Source organism: Kogia breviceps, chromosome 19 (genome assembly GCF_026419965.1).
Source record: "Kogia breviceps isolate mKogBre1 chromosome 19, mKogBre1 haplotype 1, whole genome shotgun sequence".
NCBI lineage: Eukaryota > Metazoa > Chordata > Mammalia > Artiodactyla > Physeteridae > Kogia > Kogia breviceps.
Genome location: NC_081328.1, coordinates 24,672,561 through 24,692,704, shown reverse-complemented (window position 1 = coordinate 24,692,704; position 20,144 = coordinate 24,672,561). Strand labels below are relative to the sequence as shown.

The 20,144-nt window shown below is 53.5% G+C and overlaps 1 protein-coding gene across 4 annotated transcripts in view; it reads right to left on the bottom strand.

Annotated features, from left to right (window-relative positions):
- The window catches only part of CUEDC1 (CUE domain containing 1), a 76,274-nt gene that overhangs the window by 22,080 nt on the left and 34,050 nt on the right, over positions 1-20,144 (bottom strand). The window contains exon 1 of one of the 4 annotated variants that reach the window (XM_067020904.1): positions 1,014-1,030. The exons of the other annotated variants lie outside the window; for them this stretch is intronic. The gene's annotated coding sequence lies outside the window, so the exon portion shown is untranslated. Of the gene's footprint in view, positions 1-1,013; positions 1,031-20,144 lie in introns of those variants that run through there. 4 annotated transcript variants of the gene reach the window in all.

Sequence of the window (20,144 nt, the reverse complement as noted above, 5' to 3'; positions counted from 1 at the left end):
CCAGTGCACGGGAAGCACAGAGGAGTGACCCCAAAGGGTCAGTCCAAGAAATGTGTCATGAAGATGAACACAGGAGCGGAGGCAAGTGTGACGTGGCCTCCCACAGCTGGCTTTAGACACCCCAACTCCCCTCACCCACACCTTCCACCCGCCCTGACACACTGTAAGGTCAGAGGATGCTGCCAAAACACCCTCCAAAGTGGGGCTCCACCCTGGTGTCTGCCTTTGTCCTGCGTTCTGGAAACTTGCCCTGAGCCTTCTAACAAGGACCTCAGGGCCAGGAGGCCCCAGAAGCCGTGCCCTGGGCTGCAATCTGCTGTCCTGGTGTCACCACACATGGGGGTCCGTGCCTTGTGCTAACACCTCTGGAGTTGGCCACCTTCACCACCTTCGCCCTCCCATCTCGAGTGATTTCGTAAGAGAGACTGAGGGACCTGGCTCTCACTTTGCCAAGGGCAGCCCCCTGGAGAGAGAGGCCAGGACCTGATCCACCCCTGACAGAGGAAGAAGATGGGGGTCCACGTTTTCCCCATGAACAGACCTCTTTACAGGTCCCTCGGACTCCAGGCCTGCGTGTCGGGAAGCCCCCAAGAAACCTTCTTGCCCTCCTACCATTGAAGTAGGTAGGGCAAGATTCAGCCGCAGGCTGCAACTCGTGCTCTGCTGCTCCAGCTGTGGGACCTGGTACCCGTCCCCTGTCCTCTGTGTGCCCAATCCCTCACCTATACGAATGGGGCTTCCATTAGAATGAAACAGGATAACCCTCAGCCCAGTGCCTGGAACGTGGTTAGCTGTGTGACTGTTGTTGCCACTGCCCCACAAGGCCGGCAGAGAGCCAGGGGCAGTAGGTATGCCAGCCAAGCTGCCCCTGGAGTGGCTGGGGCGGGGGATTCTAGGCGATCCTTCCCCAGCGTCTGGATATCAACCCCCGAAATTCTGTCAGCCCTCGGGAAGGACACACTGATCCCCACAGCCCCGGGGGAGGCTGGGCCGCAGCAGCTGCTTCCATTTACCCCAGGTGCAAAGCCTTGAAAAAGAGCACGTTGTGTGTCGGCCGCGACATGAAAACGGCCGACAACTCTACAGCCTGCTCCACATTACAGATGAAGAGACGAGACCCAGGACCAGAGGAGATGCCCAGGAGAGCGGGAGTGGTAAAGCCTTGACTTTTCCATCAGAGAGCGTTTCTGTGGATGAGGAGAAAGTGGCTCAGAAACAGTAATGGGAAACAGGATTCAGTGTAGAGAAAGGCCATTTTCATAGGACTCTGCAAGGACCCACAGACTCCAAAAGCCAGGCTGCCTACAATTAACACCAGGAGGGGCCGCTGTGAGGGCCCCCACTTCTCAGAGGACCGTCTCCCCCAGCTCTCGCTGAGCTCAAGTGCAGAGGCTGAGGCCAGGGCTGAGGTTTGGCCAGCGTGGCTGGGAGCGGGGAGAAGGACTGTCCTCAGGGTCAGAGTCATCCGTGCCAGGCTGCCTTCTACAACCGGCACAGCTCAAATGAAAAAAAATTTAAAACACATGAAAATATGAAGTAGGCAGCTTAGGTGTACGAGCTCGTGCCAGGAGCTTTCACATTTAATCTTTTTTTTTTACAACTCCAGAGACAGATGTTATTGTCCCCACTTTATAGCTGTGGAAACCAGTTCAGAGAAGTTAGGTAACTTGTACAAAGTCACACAGCCAGTGTGTAGAGAAGCCAGAATTAGGAACCTATTTCCTAAGAGCCAAAAATGCCAAGTCAGGCTTGCAGGGCTAGGAGCAGAGGAACCTCAGGAAGGCTCAGGAGACGGCACAGCCTGGCTGACATTCCGGCAGAGGAAATGTGACCCAGACGGCACTGGCGGAGGGAGGGCAGGGAGGGGGTCTGTTGGCTCTGCCCCAGAACTGGCTCTGTGACCTTGGGGAAATCACTCCTCCGCCTCTCTGAACCCTGGCTGCTGGGCACTGGCAGGGAAACAGAGGGAGATAGATAACCCCTGACTTCTGAAAAAGGAAGTGAATCTAACCTGCTGAGCCCATTAGATATCTTGGAGGCAGACTCAAGAGGCTCTCCTGAACTCACAGGTTGTGAGCAACTTGGGGACTGGGAAGCAGAAACCTCACACCTGTCCTCCCCCAGGTCCCAGGGAGCCAGGCCTTCCGCCTCCCCAGAAAGGAATCCAGGCCTGGCAGGGGCGGCAGACAGCCAAGCTGCCCTCCAAGCGTGTGTAGACAGCCAAGGCCTGAGTCACTCCCGGCCTGGCCCAGGGAGGTGGGCCAGCTGCCCGAGAGTCGGAGAGTCATTCTCCCGACTTTGCCCAAGGTCATCTAGGCCAGTCTCCTGCAGGGCCAGGTAGGGCCCACATGGGGGATGTGAGAGCCCAGGAGCCAGAACGGATTCCCATTCTGCCTGGGCCTGGTAAGGCTGTGTGACTTGGAGAAATTATTTCACTTCTCTGAACCTCAGCTTCCTCGTCTGTCAAAGTTGGGATCATACCTACGTGGAAAGGGTGTTGTGATAGAATTTATACGGGTGCCTCAGCATAGGCAGCACCCAACGAGACAGGTTGGTGCGATCTCCGGCCCAGCTCTTGGCCCTTTTCCTGAGCTATACTCAAACCTTGAGTGATCTTATCCAGTCCCACGGCTTTAATACTGTCTACACGCCAGATATTGGCTCCCACATGTCTCTTGCCCTGAGGTCTCCCGGGAACACGCCCTTCAACTCCACACTTGCACAGCCGACCTGCTGCCTCCACGTGGATGTCCAACAGCTGCTCCAAGGTAACTTATCAGGCGGATAAGTAAAGAAGGGAAGGAAAGAAGTTGGAGCGCAGCAACCGTGGGTTCCCTTCCCCTCTTTTCCTTCTCCGGTTCACATCAACGGTGGGGACGGGGTGCTTTCTTCATTTCCAAAGCCCTGTCTTCTCTGCATTCTCATTTAGTCCTCACAACAAACCTATCATTTATACAGGGTGTGCATTATTACCCCACTTCACAGACGAAGCGACCAAGGCCAAGGCTGCTCAGTGACGCGGTTAAGGTGCCTGAGCCCTCTGCCACCTGGCCTGAGGGCCTCCTCCCTGGCACACAAGGCTGGCCTGCTGGTCTTCTTTCCAAGCCAGCGACAGCTCCAGCGGGCAGGAGGTCGACCCCCTCCAACACCTGAATTGCTGCTCTGCTGCCTCCCAGGAGGACCAGGACTCAACCCCAAAAGGTGGGGATTAGAAGAGGAGACCTCAGGAGGAGGTATGGGGCTGGGAGGCCAGAGGTCCCAATTGTCAGGACTTTTCTGCACTCCCCCCACCTCCCCATTCTTCTGGAGTGACTACCCGAGGCCAGCTCTGTCCCTGCACACCCCTGGCTCCCTCCTCTGAAAACTCCCAGGGACAGGGACAGACCGGATCTTGTGATCTATCTGTAACTGCTGTGATCACAGACTGCAGAGGGACTCGCTGTCCCTTCTTGCGTAAGATCTGGGCCCAGCCCAATGGCACTACCATTCCAGGCCACTAGGTGGTGTCCCAGGTCTCAGGCCGCCCCTGCTCCCAGGAAAGGGCATACAGATCAGCTTCTCTCCAAGAACTCAAAAATCAGTCCCACCCCTACTCTCGGGCTGACTAAAAGGAAGAGGAGCCACCCAGCCACTCCAGGGATCTTAGAATCCAAGACTGGAAGAGTTTCAAAATAATTTATTCCCAAGGTGCGAAATACAAGGCACACACGCCACTAATTTATATCCTGTGTCCTTGGCAGACATCACTAATCCATCTAGGTATTGTCCTGTGGAACCCACACAGCCTCAGAAACCTTTTCAACTCAGCGCTCTGGGCAAGCCACTACCAAGTGATTAGGACTGGCAAGCAAGATACACCCTGCTTGCCAGCCCTTTCATTTCCCGTATGAGAAGACCAGGCCCAGGCTTATTTTGTCTCATTAGGAATCCGGGCTGCAAAAGCCAGCAGGGCCAGAATGAGGTCATATGACCCCTGGGATGCTTGTGTAACCATGGTTAAGTCCTGGGGAAACCTCAAGTGGGTAATGGCAGTGTTAATGGAGAGGCTGCTGGGCCTGGGGCAGCTGCATCCTTGTCCAATTGTCACCTCAGACGCGATGGGGGCAGGGCACAGGGAAGTCTGCCTGAGCTTCTTGGCTTCTGAGCTGGAGAGGCCCCAAAAGGGGAGAAAGGAGGGCGGGACAAGAGACAGAGAGAGGCTGTCAGGGTCTGTGTGTGTGTGTGTGTCCGAGTGTGTAAGTGTGTGTGTATGCGCGTGAGCACCCAGCGGGGGACGGGGGGGGGGCGGGGGGCGGCCCTGACAGAGGCGCCTTGTCCTCTGGTCCCTGCACAGTCTTGTTTTCTTCCCAAGCTATTAATGTCACTGCAGCTTCAAAAGCCGGGTGACCTTTAAATGCCGAGCCTCCTGCTCCAGACCAAGGCGCGGAAACGGCTTAATGGAAACTCAAACGGCCAGAGATGCTGGGGCTGCAACAAAGCCAGCCTCATTCCTGAGGCACCAGGAGCTGCTGGGCAGCCACACCTGTGCCCACTCCCGGGGAAGGGGGTGTCAGGAAGGGCAGAGAGGACCCTCGGGCACGGCCATTGGGAAAAGGAGGCCTTATTGGACCTAAGAGAAGAGGAGGAGAAAGAGAGGGAGAGGCAGACAGACTCAGTTCTGCCATGCCTGGCTGTGTGGCCTCGGGTTAGCCACATTACCTCTCTGGGCCATCCCCCATCAATTAGTCCATCAATCTAAGGCTGGGGCAGAAAAGAAATCCACCTACCCCAGTAAAATCTTTAAAAAATCTATAGAAGAAAAAAACCGAAAAAAGATATTTTCTTTCCTAATTTTTCTCTCGCTTCAACTTCTGTGGGCAGGTCTATAGCTGATGGGGGCTGTTGGGTATGGACTAGGGCAAGGGGTTTTAAAGGAAGTTAATAAGGTCCCTACCCTATGAAAGGACTGGCCCCAGAGCTTCAGTTCTAAGGACACCATTGCTCATCTTTGTTCCTGAGGCCCAGACATTGGGCTTGGCTGCTGTAAAAGGGCTGAGAAGTCAACTCTGCCTTCCAGTTGAAAAGATCCAAGATGAAGCTCCTCAGGCATGCGTAACATGTCATTTGTTCGGCTCATCTTGGTAGAATGATGGTAATAATAGCAATAATGATAACACTTATCGCCTGCTTCTTTATGTACCAGCCACTGTTCCAAGTGCCTTATGCATGTTAATAACTCTTGTCATCCTCTCTACAGCCCTATGAGGTACATATTACCAATGCTATTTTCCACTTTACAGATAGAAACATGAGGCACAGAGGAGTCGAGGAATTTGTTCAAGCTCACACAGCTAAGCGGCCAAACTGATCTGACTCCAGATCTGACACTCTTAATCCGTCAGGCCTGACCCCCTTTCTGCATTCCCGAAGCTGAGCACAGAGTCAGGCACACAGCAAGAACTCAGTAACTGTGAACTGAATTGACTCCTAATGGGGCAGAGTTGCCCCTGGAGAGGCTGGGGGTGCCTGGTGCTCATGTCCAGGGAAGAAGGGAGGAGGAAGGAGTCTAGGCAAAGCCTACCAGAAGGAAAGACAGAACCATGGCAGTTTCCTTACAGATACCTTTTCTCTACTCCACCAAGGTTGTCAGTTGCCTGGGCAACCAGCTGGTTTCCATCTCTACCTGAACTGGTTGGGACTATTTCCACAACAATCCCTCTCTCCCTCAACAAGCATTACCAGCTCGGCCAAGACACTCAACCCAGGCGCCTGGGAGGAGATCAGACCTCAGTTGACAGAGGGCAAGCTGCTCCCCGCTGCCCCACCCAGGGGCTGCAGCCTTGGGGAGCCCCTCTGGGCTGGCAGGAATGTGTTTGTACCTGGGACCAAGTGCAATGGCCCAAACTGGGAGAAGGGGGCATTGGCAGCTCAGGTGCAACGCAGTGAAGCTGGGCTGGCTCCAGGCATGAGCTCTTGGCGGCCCAGGTCCAGCTCCTTGGGAAAGAGGGGCCAGCTGCCCCTCCCCAGGCATGTCCTTCAGGCAGTTAAGCTGAAGGCCCCTCCACAGGCTGGGCCTGCATGGTCTGGTGCTGAGCCCTGAAGTCTGGGCAGAAACAGGACATGTCTCTGGGCCCCTGGGACAGGTGGTCAGTCAGCGATGCCACATAATTCAGTATCTGAGCATGCCCAGGGAGTCCAGGCCAAGGAACCAAGATTAGGGAGGGGTGCTCAGAGCAGAGGAGGGTCCTGGGAACCGAAGTCCAACTCCTGTCCCCTTACCCCACACTAGCTAACACATTTTGCACCCACCCACTGATCCATGAATTCCACTTCTATGGAATTCATATAACATATTTAATGGAACACTATACAGTGGTAAACAAAAACGAGGCATCTCTGTATGTCTCTATGCCCAAGACCTATTGCTTAGGGGAACAATGCAAGGCACAGAAAAGTAAGTATAGACTCTATACTATAGTGCATTATGTTATGTGTATGTCTACATATGGAGAGGGTGAGGGAAAGGGCTCTGAAAGGATTCATAAGAAACTGATAATATAGGCGTCCACTGGGGAGAATTAGGTAATAAGAGACAGATCAAGGAAACTTTTCTTTGTAAATCCTTTTGTACCTTTAAAATTTTGATTCATGTTCATTAATTTAAAAATTATAAAGTTAGCAGATAACCTATAAAGAATATCAAAATGATAGCTCTGCCAGTGATTTTCTATGTTCTCTTTGCATATGCATCTTATCTACAATTGCCATGAATTACTTTTTAATAATAGTCATAGCAAATATCTATGAGCACATACTATGTGCCACACACTTTCTAAGCACATGGCATGCATTATCTTATCAAAGCCCCACAGTAAAGCAACTATCATAGTCATTTTACAGATGAGGAAACTAAGGCCCAGAGAGTTTAAATCACTTATGTAGGGTCACACAGTCAGTGACAAAGCCAAAATGTGAATCCAAACAATCTGTCCCCAGAGTCCATGCTCTTCTTAACCTCTGTCTTATACTGTTCTCTGCTTTTAAAAAACCAAATCAAACCAAACCAAAAAAAAACTGAATGATGATAGAAAAAAACCTTAAAAGCACAGAGCCTCCAGGGCTTTAAGACTTTTGTAATCCTAATGGAATTCCAACTCCATCCTTCCTACCCGGACTATCTGGGCAAGCCCTCCCCCGTCCTGCCTCGCGCACGTGAGCTTCCAGAGCCTCAGCCTCAGGGCCAGGGCCCCGCCTATCTCCTGGTAGGGTTGCAGGGTACACAAAGGTTCCCGGTGGGCAAGGTGATGGCTGATGCCACAGCTGTTTCAGAGGCCAGACCACGGTGTGGAGGGCCCATCGGAGCAGCGCAGTGGGGCGGGGTCTAGCCAGGAAGCTCCCCATGGAGGGGAAACCACAAGTTGGTTTTTACCTGCGCTGTGTCTGGGGTTAAGAGCACAGCGGTTAAGGATGGGCTTGAGCTCCGGGCTAACCCCGGCCTCCATCCTGATCACTGCTGCTTGGGTGAGTGGAACATCTCTGAGTGCGTTTCCTCGTGTGTAGAACAGGGACACCTGTATCTCCTCAGACAGGTTCCTGAGAGGGATCACGTTCTCTCAGTCGGGGCAGCTGTCAGTAAAACTGTCTGTGTCTAGAGTCAGGCCTGGGGTTATGATCTTTTTTTTTTTTGCCTGCGTTGGGTCTTTGTTGCTGCGCGTGGGCTTTGCGGGGGCTACTCTTTGTTGTGGTGCACGGGCTTCTCATTGCGGGGGCTTGCTTCTCTTGTTGCGGAGCACGGGCTCTAGGTGCGCGGGCTTCAGTAGCTGTGGCGCACGGGCTTAGTTGCTCTGTGGCATGTGGGATCTTCCGGGACCAGGGCTCGAACCCGTGTCCCCTGCATTGGCAGGCGGATTCTTAACCACTGCGCCTCCAGGGAAGCCCCTGGGGTTATGATCTTGAATCCGGCCCTGAGCGGGGAGAGTGTGCAGCATGAAGGCTCTTCTCAGGGGCCTCCAGGACCTCAGGCCGGGGTGCTCTGGGACCCCTGCGTGGAGCTCCCGCTGCTGCTGGGGGCTGGGCTGGTTTGACAGGGGCCTGCCCCTGGGGAGGGGCCCCCGGGCTGGGCAGCAGGAGCACAGGCGCACAGAGTGCCCTCCTCAGAAGTGCCTCCTAGAGCAGCTGGGCAATGCAGGTCCCAGGCTGGGGAGCAGGGGCTTGGGGAGGGGCCCAGCGTCCAACAGCAGGAGGCAGCTGCAGCCCGAGGGCCATCACCCCCCTCAGGCAGGCAGCCGGGACACCATCAGAAATTCCACCCGGCCCAGACAGCAGATGGGATTGTTTAGAGCCACTTACCAGGCCTGCGCTACTCTCCCCAACCTCAGGCTGCTCCCTCCCCTGCGCCCGCGCCCCTCCTCCGCCACCGCTGGGCTAGGCATCCCTCCCCACCTGTGGCCCTCCCTCACCCACACCGCTCAACTCCAGTACCCACGTGCCCACACATGCCCTCAGGAAGAAACCCCATGCTCTCCCTGCCAGATGGTGTGTGTTGCCTGAGGTCAGAGCTCAGTGGCCACAGAGCTGGGACCTGAACCCAGACTGTGGCTTCCTGGGCCAGCGCCCTGTCCCCGTGTGTGGGCGTGCACCCCAGCGCAGCAACACACAGCTCACGCGCCTGCGTGTGACACATACACCAGCTCCCTCAAAGCCTTCACTGAACAGCGGCGGGTGCCACACATGCCTCAGGCCCTCACAGCCAGGGGCCACGCTCCCCTCCTTTAGAGTTTCCTGAACCCTCCCGCCCAGCCCAGGCACTCAGTCCACTCCTCTCTTCACCCAAGTTGGAAGCTGTGTTGTTCCAGCCAGACTGTCCTACACACACACACACACACACACACACACACACACACACACACACGCACGCACGCACGCGAGCTAACGTGCACTGATCACACCCTCAGCCTTCCCACCGACCCTGCGAGCCCCTCCCTTCGCTAGGCTGACAGCAGGGCCAGATGAGGCCCTGATCCCTCTCTCTCTTCCCCAAATGTGCCCAGCATGGTTTTTACGGCGTCAGGTGCATCAGTGGTGAGGGGTGAGGTCAGGCTGGCCTGATTTGCAGCAAACCTGGCCAGAACCAGAACCGGGAAGTGGCCCACCCTGATGCCAACCAGGCATCAGTTTCCTGGTTCCCTGCAAAACCAACTCCCAGATGGGAGTGCAAGGAGGGCTGCAGGCCCGCTGGGGCTGGTAGCCTTGGCCCTCAAATCTGACAGTCAGGGGAAGGGGCAGGAGCTCCTGGAGGTCCCAGAACCAGCCTTCTTTGCCTCCAGGGGGCCTCAGTCTCCATCCCTAGAAAATGGAGAGAAAGAGTCCCTATTCAGTCTGACCTTCCCCATCACTGAAACCTCGCAGAGATGCAAAGAGGGGAGTTGGGGTGGGGGATGGATCAGAGCCAGAGAGAGGCACCACCAAGCTAGGTACAAACCATGATGACATCTCTGCAGAAGGGGTTGGCTGCATCCCAGTCCCCCAGGGCTGGAAGGACCTGTACCGTTTCTTTAGCTACAGAACCAGAACCCTTGTCCTCAGATGACATCCTCAGCAGAAATCCATTCCATAAAGACATTAAGCAGAGGCCTGCCCTCCCCTCCCTCCCCCAGCAATTAGTAATCAGAGAACCTGCCATTTACTGAGTGCTGGGCTGTGTTTCCCGTGCATTGTGTTAATCCTCACGATAATCTAGTACTGCAGGTTATTACCTTCTACCATTATCAGAGCCATTTTACAGATAGGGACAAGGAGTTGTCCTGTGTGACCTAAAGGTCTCGTCCAGGGCTGCACCGCATCCAAATTGCATGGCCTCACAGGAAAGAAACCAGTGTGCTGTCAAGTCTTCTGACACACCAGTTTCTTGCAACCTGCTTTAAAGCCTAGGTTTAACCAGAGCTGTTTGCATCTCTGCCTGTTCCCCGCACTGCTACCCGCCTGCTCACGTGGCTTTGGGAAGTGCAGATGTGCTTTTCTATCAGTCTAAAAGCAAATGCCCTTTGCATTACAGCAATGTATCTGAGAGGATGGGGGAGACCATCTTCACCAGACTCCTCTGAGGGGTTTGCTAGGGACACATATTCTTCACCCCACTGTGAAATCAGAATTTCTGGGGATACAGCCTGGGAATCTGTATGTTAACAAGTTCCCCAGATCATTCGAATGTCCAGTAAAGTGTGAGGACCACTACCTTACAGAGTGATGCAGTTTGGAGCCCCAGATTCTGACTTTAGCTCCATCACTGACCAGCCGAGTGAACCTCAGCAAGTCATTTTGCTGCCTGAGCCTTCAGGTACCCATCTGAAAAATGGGCAAGGAGGACTAAATGATCTTCAAGATCCCTTTCATTCTTGGCAAACTCTGTGTCTGCCCTGAGTCCCCAGATGGTTCACAGCTGTCTGAGCTGAGTTTCATGGACTGTTCAGTCCCTGGAGCAGCCGATGTACACTGTAGGCACACATTAAAAAGAATTCCTATCTGGCTGATTTAGGGAGATCTGCAAAAATACCTTATCTCTGGCTCCAAGCCCTGAACAAATGGCTTTTGGATTATCCATGCCACCTCCCTACTCCCCTGAATATCCATTTTTTTCATTCCAGCCTGAGCCAATCAGGATTCTGTAAACATTAGGCCCACACACCTGGGCTTAATCAACAGTCATCGAACAAATGTTCTGCCAAATCACCCCACAAGCCCAAACTCTGTAGCCTCTCTGTCCCTCCCGGGAAACCGCCAGCTGGGGATGTGTGGACCCTGCACTCCCTTCCTTCCGGTGTGGGATGGGCACGAGGGCTGGGTCGGAGAGAGGGTGTAGCTGGAATGGCCCCAGCCTACAAGTGGGTTGCAAGTCTCCCAGACTTAAGGGGTATGAGGCGACGATGGGGACAGTCCAGCAATTGTTGGGACCCTTCCAAAGCAGCTGGACACTCCTTAGTCCCATGGCTCCTTGACGAGCACTGTTAAAACGCGAGGTATTCAGCTAGTGCTCAAGCACTTCTTGCTGGTGGCAAACAGGACTGGCTCATCCTTCAAGGTTTATGAATCTTTGACAGAGGAGCCGCGGTGGTTTTCAGACCCACAGCCCACAGACACGGGGTGAATTCGGATTCAATGCTCCCTTTGTGTGGCACAAAGTGGGGAACCCGTGTGCGTGTGCAAAATAACCAGAGAGGAAAGACCGACAGGAAAGGCAGGAGTGAAAACCCAGCTTCCACAGTGGGAAACATCTGTGAATTGTAGCCAAGGTCTGCTGATCCCAGCCGTTTAAAAGTCCTGAAATAGATCATTCTCTCACTCTGAACTGTGATGACTGCCTCCAAATGATTGTGCTTTCCATGTGCACAGCACTTGACAGTTTCCAGTGCTGGGGGCGAGTTCCACAAGCCAGGCTCTAGGCTGGGCCTGTTCCCTGAGAGCAGGGGCTCAGCTGGCACCATGCTGCGTACTTCACCTCCATGGAATCCTAGCAGCAACCCTACGAGGTAGGAGGTGTTACCTTGCAGATGGAGAAACTGAGGCACAGAGGAATTAAATAACAAGCGGCTAAGTCAGGATTCTACCCCAAAGCCCATGTTCCCAACCACTCACTGCACTGCCACCCCACTTATAACGGGGAGCCTCTGATCTCCGCATGGGGCACAGAGGGAAACGGGCTCCAGAAGGGTTGGGAACGTGGGGTCACCCTGGGGCAGGAGAGAAGTGGCTGCATGGATTGGCCAGGAGCAGGGAGATGGAAAAGAAGGGGGTGCACCCCGGCTCAGAGCTGAGCAGGCCGGTCCTGCCATACGCCTCCTCTGACACAGGGGTCCCAGGGCCAACAGGACCCTGCCAGGCTCCGGCTCCCACCCCCAGCAGGGCCCCCCTTGTCCGTCCCTGGGCTCTTCAAGTTGGGTTTCCATCCCAACCACAGCCGGCAACAGCTGAGTGAGTCAGGCCCGGCAGGAGGAAGTGGCCACACTTGAAAATCATTAACATGCAGGGCTGAGCTCAAGCCTTTGTTCTTGAGCAAGACTGTAGCATTTCACTTTCAGGAAGGAGCTGGGAGGGTGGGGGCAGGATCAGAAATGCACAACCAAATGTAGGGCTCAGACACACAGAGGTCCCACGGGGAAAGTCTGCTTAGACGGCCCCTGCGGAAAAGTACAAGCAGACCCACGACCCTCACATACGGCAGGTCCACACAGAGAGCACAGGCCAACTCATCCCCTCGGCTTTTTAAATGAGCGAGGCCTTTCAACAGGGGTAGATCAGGGCTGTGTGGTCAACTGGCTTCTAAGTCAGGGACGCCAAGCAAAGGGAGGATGCAGTCAGGCAACAGAGGGAGGGTGGGAACTCAGGCCTCCGACCCTGGCCTGGCCACGGCGGGAGCCCCAGGTTGGAGGGGACAGGTCGCCCCACATCTGACTGGCAGGGGCAGCCCCAGCTCCGGGCGACTGCCTTCCTACATATAGATGCAAGGAAAGCACAGCAAGCAGCCCTCACGGCACCCCCAGCCGTGAGTGTCCAGGTGAACGTTTCAGGGCTGTAGCTCTTCCCTGAAAGAGTCACATCTCAGCCACCGGCAGTGGTGGGAAAGGCTGTGAAGTGAATTAGTTAATTCTGGGACAGGGGGGATGAAGGTTGGGGAGGTGAGAGGAAGGGAAGGGAGAAAAGTCAGTCAACAAGTAGAAACCTGTTTTTAAAAAATGTAATACAGGGGGGCTTCCCTGGTGGCACAGTGGTTGAGAGTCTGCCTGCCGATGCAGGGGACACAGGTTCGTGCCCCGGTCCGGGAGGATCCCACATGCCGCGGAGCAACTAAGCCCGTGCGCCACAACTACTGAGCCTGTGCTCTAGAACCCGCGTGCCACAGCTACTGAAGCCCGCGCGCCTAGAGCCCGTGCTCCTCGACAAGAGAAGCCACCGCAATGAGAAGCCCGCGCACCGCAATGAAGGGTAGCCCCTGCTCGCCGCAACTAGAGGAAGCCCATGCGCAGCAACGAAGATCCAACGCAGCCAAAAATAAATAAATAAAAAATAAATTTATTTAAAAAAAATGTAATACAGGGAATTTCCTGGTGGTCCAGTGGTTAGGGCTCTGAACTCTCACTGCCGAGGACGCGGGTTCAGTTGCTGGTGGGGAACTAAGATCCCGCAAGTAACACAGCATGGCCAAAAAGAAAATAAATGTAATACAAACAAGAATAAAACAGCTTTGAGCGAGTCCCACGGCCCTTGCAACAGGACCATCCCTAGATCCCAGGGAACAGACACTCTGCTCCCCTCCCCACCTCACAGGTTTCAGTCAGAGGCTAAGGTTTTACCCTGCTCCCCTCCTGCACCTCATTAGAGCTTAACCTCCAGGCCTTCAAGGAAATTGGTAGAAATGAGACCCTTGTCCTTTGTCAATTAGGGCCCTCTCACACTCTTGGACAACCCCGTTCCCTTTGGGGGTGGTAGAGGGAAGTGGAAAGGAAAGTGGACTTGTTTAGGGAAGATGCCGGCTCCCAGAGTTGTGGGACGTCTGGCAGGGGCAGGCCACCCACCAGGTCCAGCTCCCCCCCCTCAAAGCCCCTCTGTTTGTAAAGGGCTTTCGGGGACAGGAAGCAATAAACAGAGTCAAGCGTCCAAGATGCAGGGGCTGATTATGCAGTTTGTGGATTTTCCAGGCCTCTTTGTACTCTCCCACCAGCTGCCTGGGGCTCTGCAGAAAAAGGTGCTGGCAAAAGATAGGCTGGTCCTTGGCTTGAAAGGTGGCCTTTTGCCAGGCCTAAGCTGGGTCTTTCCAAGTGTGTGAGGGCACGGCACGCCTTGATGGCCCCACAGGCTCCTTCTCAGAGCCCCATGCTGTGAGAGTCTGGACTCTCTCTCTCCCCAGCCCCAGCTCACCTCTCTGCCCAGCTCTAAGTTACCTCCTCACTTCAAAGGAGGCTGACTCCCAGAATTCCCAGAGGGGAGGGTGTACCGCGCCAGGCTGCAGCTCCATAAGGCCAGGTGGGTGGCCCTCCTTCACAAAACACAGCTCAGCTAGTTTAGCTGCGTAGAGCGACTTGGGAAAAGCTGAGACTAACGGGGAAGGTGGTTCTGGGCCGCATGGCCTCCCCAGCGCCAAGGTCAGCTCTGGCAGCCGACGTGTGCAAAGCTGTGAGTGCATAGGGTTTGTGAGAATTGTCTCTCACTACCCGGGAACCGATACAGGACACAAGGTGCACCCACAGAACGGAGAGGCACACAGCCAAGAACTTCAGGTGCAACATGGGATGACATGGAAAAAAACCAAGTGGCAGGGCCAGGTGTCCCGTGCACTACTTTTGTTGAAATGTCTGAGCGTATGGCTTGTATATTTGGAGATGTACAGGGAGGGGTCCAAGTGGATACACACCAAACACTAAGTAGCAGTTGTCTAAAAGGGAGGGTTGCATCGTTACTTCATGTACCTCTGCATCCTTTGAAGTTTTTATAGCAAACATGCATTGTTTTTGTAGTTAAAAAATTAAGAATTATTTTAAAAGGTACACTGCGACATAAAATGTACCGCTGCTGTGGAAAACAGTTTGGTGGTTCCTCGAAAAGTTAAACACAGAATTACCATACGATCCAGCAGTTCCACTCCCAGGTATATTCCCAAAAGAAGGGAAGGCAAAAAAAAAAAAAAAAAAAGAAGGGAAGGCAGAGATGCAGATATTTGAACACCAGTGTTCATAGCAACATTATCACTATAGCCCAAAGGTAGAAACCACCCGAGTGTCTGTCACCGGATGAATGGATGAACAAAATGTAGTCTATACATATGGAACCATGGAATGTTATTCAGCCCCCAAAAGGAATGAGATTCTGATACATGGATGAACCCTGAAAACATGCTAAGTGATAGAAGCCGGACACAAAAGGACAGACACTGTATGATTCCACTTTTATGAGGTACCTAGAATAGGCAAATTCTTAGAGACAGAAACTAGAGCAGAGTTTCCCAGGGACTGAGGGGACAGGGGAATGGAGAGAGATTGTTTAATGGGCACAGAGTTCCTAGTTGGGATGATGGACAAGTTCTGGAAATGGACAGTGGTAATGACTGCACAATATTGTGTGTGTACTTAATGTCACTGAATTACCACTTAAAAATAGCTAAAATGGGGCTTCCCTGGTGGCGCAGTGGTTGAGAATCCGCCTGCCGATGCAGGGGACACGGGTTCGTGCCCCGGTCCGGGAAGATCCCACATGCCGCGGAGCAACTAAGCCCGTGAGCCATGGCCGCTAGGCCTGCGCGTCCGGAGCCTGTGCTCCGCAACGGGAGAGGCCACAACAGTGAGAGGCCCGCATACCGAAAAAAAAAAAAAAAAAAAAAAAAAAAAAAAGCTAAAATGGTATGTTATGCTCATTTTATCACAATGAAAATAAATAGAGACACAAATCAGGCAGGGTGAGGCACTGGGTTGTAGCAGAGCCTGCGACTCACCGGGCAGAAGGGGGCTCTCCTTGGGCTGTGCAGAGAGACGGCCAACAGCACACAGGAAATGCTGCCTGCAGAGGGGCTCTTTCCCCATCTGCGTGGAGCAGGCCAGGGGACAATGACAGCCCTGTTGGTGAGGAATGTTCATATGGTCTGCAGAGTCACACATGCCACGGGGATGGCCGTGCAGGGAGACTCATTTGTAACGGTTGAGTTATGATACACTAGGAAACAGCTATTAGAAAAGGTTAGTGTGCCAGAACATGCAGCGTACATCTTGAGAGCCTTGGATAGAAGGAGCCGGGAGAGGAGAGATGGCTGGCCTGCACTGCAGGGCGAAAGGAAGAGGAGGAGAGAGAGGAGATGGGCAGAGGTCTGTCCTGGAGGGTGCTCCGGCAGGCAGAAACCACTTCTTCATTCATTCATTCAATAAACAGCACAGAGCACCCCCAGGTGCTAGCCAGCGGGAAAGTGAGGGCGAGAGGGGGATAAGAGGACCAACTCAGCTGGTGAAGACCTTCAGGCACCTTCACCCCACCACCCACCTTGCTCAAAAAATATACCCATATATAAAACAAGAAATGAAAAGCTGTTGCTCATCACCACCTTCTTGAAAAAGGCAAAAATCCCTCTTACTTGAGTTGTTCAATCCAGAACAGGAAAAAAGATCAAAACTGCCAGCGTGGGCTCCCCCCCAAACCCCCCACCGCCCCCAGGGCCTGGGCCTTATTCACAGGAGAGGGCCTGTCCGCCAGTTACCAGGCGTCCACCCTTACCGGATTCTTTCTTCCTAAAGGGGAGGAGCAGAGAGGAGCACAGGCACGCCAGGGCGGGAGAACAGAGTTTGCGTCCTGTGACCGATGAATACAGACTCACATGCACGGTTTCCTGAGGTCTCACACCCCTTACCTCCACGTGTGCAAGGACGCAGAGAAGGCACACATGGAGGCACGTTTACGGTCAATGACAGCTCTGCCTCACTCGAGATAAGAATGTTTAAACAGCGGACTTTGTTATAAAAGGACATTGGGACTTCCCTGGTGGCACAGTGGTTAAGAACCCGCCTGCCAATGCAGGGGACGCAGGTTCGAGTCCTGGTCCGGGAAGATCCCACAAGCCGCGGAGCTACTAAGCCTGTGCGCCACAACTACTGAGCCCACGAGCCACAACAACTGAAGCCCGTGCGCCTAGAGCCCGTGCTCCGCAACAAGAGAAGCCACCACAATGAGAAGCCCGCGCACCGCAGCAAAGAGTAGCCCCCGCTCGCCGCAACTAGAGAAAGCCCAGGGCCTTCCTGAAATGTGTAATGTGTGTATGTCTGCGCAGAGGCAAGAGGGGAGCAGGCAGTATAGCCTCAGACACCCGCTCCTTCCAAAACGGTACTGCCCAGGAAGGTAGCCACTAGTCACGTGTGACCAGATAAATGTAAATTATTTAAAATTAAATAAAATTTAAAATCGGTTCCTCGGTCACGCGACCACACTTCAAGTGTTCAATGGCCGTCACGTTGAACAGCACATATATTAGAACATTTCCAACATCACAGGAAGTTCTATCGGACAGTGCTGTTCCAGAACCTAAGGGGAGCCCTCCTCCTCAGCAGCATGAAGTCCTGGTGTACCATAACTGGGGGGCTTCATTACAATGATCTGGGGGGGACCCAGGACTGTGGACAATTGATCCCCAACAGAAAAACCCTTCCACAACCTTCTGGGAAGGGCAGGTAAGTGCAAAGACCCCCTTCTCCTGGGCAGGCAGAGCTGGGGCGGGTACTAGGCCCACTCCCCACTGGTGTCCTTGGCCTCATCCAAGATCAAAGCTTTGGCCCGGTTCCCATGGTGACACTTGACACCCAGGCAGGGAGAAGCAGGAATCCAGCTAGGAGCCCAAGTCTGGTTTCAGAACCTGCAGGGCCCTGGGCTCAAGGACCTGATTCAGAAAAGTCTCTCCCGCTCGCCCTGCCAGGACGAAGGGGGTGCTTAGCATCGGCAGGGCTCATCCATTGTCCCCTCTCCTGGGTGTGCCCCATGGTGGCCCTTGCATTGCCTCCTTGGGCTTCTGGGAAGGAGTCAGAGGAAGAGGGCAGCTGAGGCAGGGTGTGTGGTGATGGGGTATGGGAGGGATAGTGCTTATTAAAGAAAAAAAAAAAAAACATTTGTTTCCAGGAACCCAATGCGCCAGGCTAAGGAAATGAATGAAAAGGGAGTCTGAAAGCACACAGAAGCCTGGGTGCTTGAGCCTGTATCTCAAGAAATTGTCACGGCAACTCCTGCCCCCTGCAACACACACACCACACACAATGATAGAAATGGCTGAGACAGCTTCACTCCAGACTTAACTGATCTCCTCAAGAATTTCCCCATTTGAGTCAAAGGGGAATCCCTGTTCTCCCCCCACGCTGTCTCAGCTTGGCCCTGAAAGTCAACCAAAATGAGCTGTAAATCTGCAGTTTTTCCTGAAAGCTGCAGATTGGGGGCTAGGGGCTGGGAGGTGGGTGGGCAGACAACCCACAAAGGGAGGGAACAGCTGGAAATGAAGCCCAAGGGAGGACCGGTGAACAGAGGTTCTGGTCCTGACTCTGCCACACAGATCCTTGAGCAAGCTCCTTTTTCCTTTCAACCTTTTTTTAAAAAATAAAACAGATACAGAAAACTGCACAAAATACATGTTAAGTTTAATGAGTTATCATAAGGCAAACGCCTTTCAACCACTCGTGTCAAGCAATGAAACTCTGCCAGGTGCGCCAAAACCCTCTCCACGTGCCCCAAACTGTTTGCATGGTAATCACTTCCTTGCGTTTCTTAACCCTCAAATGTGCATGCCTGAACACTATCCTTAAGTCTTGCACATTGTCTTTAAAGTCTATTTTAATCTACAGGTTCCCCCTTCATCCCTTTTGTTCCTTGTAATTTATGAGCTGAACAACCCAGGCTGTTTAACTTCAGACTTCCCTACTATCTGAAGTTCATGGAACAAGTTTCCTCTTCTCCCTGAGCCTTAGTTACTGCTTCCTTACCAGTGCCACCCTGCCCATCTTATGGCGCTCCTGTCAACAACAAAAAAGAGACAGCCTCAAACAAAGCACATCAGGAAATGCTTATGATATTTTGTTAAACAAAGGATGCAGGATGCAAACTGATACATATGGTATGCTTTTAACTACATAAAGGAAAGATGCATAGGAAAAAGGAGCGCAAGGAAATACTCCAATATATCAATAGTTGTCCTGGATGGTGGTGGAATTCTGTACCCCCTTTTTCTTTCTTGTATTTTCCACAATTAGCATATCACAATGTGATAGGGGACAAATCACTTTTAAACATTTTCAAGAAAAGAGTGCTCTGAAAGCGTGGCACGAGATCAAATGTGTCACCAGGCTTGTCTACTCTCCTGTCATAGGACCACTTGGCTTTGCTCTCTGCTCCCACGGCCACCACCAGTCCAGCTGGGCTCCTCAGCATCCCAAGTCTGCTTCCCTTGATGCCTCCTGGCTGGTCAGCCTGTCTCCTTCCTGTCTCTTCTCTGTGCTGCCAACAGAACTCATCTAAAACACGCCAGGTCGCTTCCCAGCTCCTCAGTCTCTTGTGTAAAGATCAGACCCCTTCCTTTTTCTGCATCAGCTGTCACCACACTCAGTGAGCATCAGGGTCACCTGAAGGGCTTGTCAAACACACACTGCTGGGCCCTACCCGCAATGCCACTGGTTCAGGGACCACAGAGCACAGCCATCTGCACCTCTCCTCTGCCCTCATAAACAAGGCCTGTCCAGCTTTCAGGACCCTCTCAGGTTCCCCTTTTCCATGAGGCAGTCTTTGGAAACGTCGGCCAATATTGATCCGCCTCTGCTCTTCCAGATCAGCCACAGCACTCAGAGCGGTCTGGTGGCCTCGAAGAGGGGAGAGAGCACTGAGTGGCCGTCACGATGGGCAAGGTGGCACGTCATCGTTTGCTGTCTCCCTCTATCAGAGCAGCTCCTCAGGCAGACTCGGGGAGGGACACTTCTTCAGCGCCCCCATGCCACCCAGGGGCTGTTCTGCATGTACCAGGTAAACTGGGTCTGTTTCATTCACAGACACCCCAGTGACATTCACACACGGGCTTCTAATTGTTCACTCATTCATTCACTGGCAGGCAAAAAAACACTTAGGGAGGACCTACTGTATGCCAGGATACACAAGATAAAAATCTCTTTTCACAAAGAACAAGAATTACAATAGCGTGGCTTACAGCAGAAAGGGCTCCGTGAGGAGCCCTTCCAACTGCAGCCCCGGAGACCGCTGTGTACGCACAACCGTGGCCTGAGAGGCAGGGGTTGGTGCCGCCGGTAAGCGCACACAGGTGTGGACGCGCCCTTGTGCAGCCATGGGAAAGGCTTGGCTGCCGGTCACAAGCTTCGTTGTCCCCCAGCTAAGCCACCCTGGAGTCGGGGACAGGATTTATGGGTAGATACTGTTAGGAGAACAGATGTCCAGGCAGGCGGGCAGAGCAACTGGGAACAGTGGTCGTTATTGTGCCAGCCTGGAACCCAGCGGAGGGAGGCAAGAAGACACTACAGTGTCTGAGGAGCAGACCCCTACCCCGCTTCTTCGAACACCTGGGGCTCGGGACCCTTTGGCTCTCTGCCCAGCAAGACATTCAGCAAGCTGAAGACGCCGTGGACTCTGTAAGGCAGGTTCTGGCTTCTCCATGACCT